The sequence below is a fragment of the Cupressus sempervirens genome, chromosome 5 (genome assembly GCF_028749045.1).
Source record: "Cupressus sempervirens isolate cs-2001-9-10 chromosome 5, ASM2874904v1, whole genome shotgun sequence".
Classification (NCBI taxonomy): Eukaryota; Viridiplantae; Streptophyta; class Pinopsida; order Cupressales; family Cupressaceae; genus Cupressus; species Cupressus sempervirens.
In genome coordinates this window covers 812,537,363-812,540,262 of record NC_143122.1, presented here as the reverse complement: position 1 = coordinate 812,540,262, position 2,900 = coordinate 812,537,363, and positions in this window count along the sequence as shown.

Genomic DNA, 2,900 nt, shown 5'->3' with positions numbered 1-2,900 from the left:
AACATGGTGGGAGTGGACCTTTTTGGGTTACCACGAGGTCAGGTGGTAGTACTTTTTACTTTTATCATTGAGATCCATCTGTTGATGTTATGGCTGGAGTTCCTTGTTTTGCATTCCCTTTCATTCTATCTTTGTGTATTATGATGGATGGTTATATCTTTATGATGGATGGCTACATCTTATGGTGGATGATTTTACTTATTGTATTGAATCTTGTTCATGGATCCGAAAGGGATGATGTAATCTATACTTATAAATGTATATTCTTTCAGACTTTCATACCTTGTGACATGTACAGTGGATGATTGTGCATTCTAAATTTTATTGCCAAGTGGCATTTAGAACAAATGTATATTATTTAAATGGACTTGGACTTGTAATTATTCTTTCATTTGGATGCGGTATTTATTAGACTTAGTATTATTTAAAATTAAATGCGATTCACTATCTTGGGATCCTTAAGGAATGTAATCTATTATATTTACTTATGTATGAGTGTATGTTATTGCTTCCACTATTTTATGTTTGATGTACATGTTATTCTTTAAAAAGAAAATGTTTGGCAAACTTAGTAAAACTTTAGGTTAGTTCTTTTGGATCCCTTGTTGGGATGTTACACTTGTTATCAAGCTCTCTCCACCCTTTATTTTGTGATGGCAAAAAAAAATACTTCATCCTCATCATAGCTGACTCTTCATCAATCACACCTTCTTCTCTTTTTCTTTTGACCACTTCTTGATGGTACCCTTCCAATTGTTGTTTTCTCTCCATTCATTGGTCTCCATTGTGATAGGCTATAGACATTTTGTAGCATAATATCCTATCTTTTTGTAGTTAAAATATTTGAAAGGAAGCTCACCCTTGTACTTCTGTTTTGCTCTAACCATTCTTTTTGCGAACAAAGCCTCCAACTCTTCTTGTTTGGTTTCTTCAACATATAGGCTCTCTATATCCTTCATGCATCTCAACATACTTGGTTCTCCTCTTTCCCTCAATGTTGAAATTGGTGCAACCAAGGCTTTCAATGTAGTTTCAACCTTTGATGGTTGATTCTTGTCAAGTTTTCTAAGTTCAAACACATTGATCTTGCCTATCAAGGCATCATGTGACACCCCCATCTTGTTTATGGTTTTCATTTATTGAACTGTTGACACCCTTATAGAATACTTGGGCAACATGGTTCCTAGCATCTTTCTCACACACTCATCTTCTGATATTATTCCATCACATGATCTGATGGCTAGCATGATCTCTTTTACATGCTTGGCATAGGATTCAATCTCTTCACCCTCTTGTATTCTCATTTCATCAAACTTTCCTCTCAGACTCCTAAATTTGGCCCTAATGACATACTTATCTCCACCATGGATGGCTTTAATATTCTCCCACATTTCATATGTTGTCTCCAGTTCCTCCTTGTCTTTGTAATAAGAGTATGACATGGTGCTTGCTAGAGCATCCATTATGGTTATGTGTATATCCTTCTCCTTCAGTTTGTTTGTGATGAGTTAACATATTTCACCTCTACATGGGTCCAGTAAGGATCTCCAAGAGTCTTTCAACCATTGTGATGAACTCACGTGTTTTCTATGACGAGTCTTGATCAGTGCTTGTTAGTGATTTCTATTATATGAAAATTCACCTTTCTATACCATGAGCTATAGTTCCCCCTAGAGAAATTTGGTGCATCCCTTTTAAACATGTTGATCTTTTCCTCAAGTTATTGAACTCTTGTCTCTTGAATTTGTAGACTTTGATACCAATTATCGATTCCTGCCATAGGTCAGTATATTGAGGGTGGTGAGGGGCAGGGGGTGCTGAATCTATATACTCACTATTCTCAAATCTTTACTTTTGACTAAAATCCTCGCTTATCTATGGGTTAGTGCAGGTTATAACTCAATCAGCCAAGGTTAATTAAAAAAAAAGCATCACATGAAAATAGCAAAACATAACATAATAGTTATCTTGTGGAACCCAACTAGGGTAAAAACCATAGCATCTTAGTTGATCCTCACAAGTTTGCACTCTTCTGAAGTGTGCTTGGTCAAGAGCTTATCCATGTTAAAATATTACAGTGACATTGTGAGGTGCCACCCCGTTAGGGGATTTGGATGATACCTATTAAGATCTTTCTCTATGAGCACCCTATTTAAAGGACTTTAGAACACAAGTTAATGTATCACTCTATGTAGGGATTAATTAAAAAAACATGTTAGGGTCCACCCTCGACAAGATTCTCTATTGAAAAAGTAAGTAAAAAAAAGACAAATGATCTAATAGTTTAGCTATTGAACTTAGCTTTGTATAGATCCTTTTTTGGCTCCCTTGACCAGTTTGGAATGGTGCTCTTCCTTCTTTTGGCTTTGTAACTTTGATCAATAATAGCTTATGTACTTCTCTCTTTTCTTGTGCACATGATACTCATGTTTTGTTCAATCACACTCTCCTCTTCTTAGCAAAATCACCCCTTGAAGGTGACATCTCTGATTAGTCTTCTTTACTTTACAAAATTCTACCTGATATCATCTCTTCTATCTCTTTGGCTAATCCCTTGAAAATCTAATCTTTACCCTTTCAATTTCATTTTCTTTTATACTCTTCTCTTTCTTTTCTTGGAATATTTGATCTAGAAATTCAAAATTTGAATTCTCACCCTACTCACTAGCTCATCCTCTCATTGCAGTAGTGCACCACTCTTTTTAGGTTGTAGTGTGTTTGTATAGGAGTCATAGGTGTCATTTGTTTTTAGTGACTTGCTTTAGTTATAAATAATTTGAATTTGAATTCTTTTGATTGTTCCTTGATCATTTCTCCCATCACCATTGAATGTGATGTTGAGTGCACTCTTACCCTCTACATGGCTAGGTAGTCATGGGTTTCTTACTTAATTCTCATCA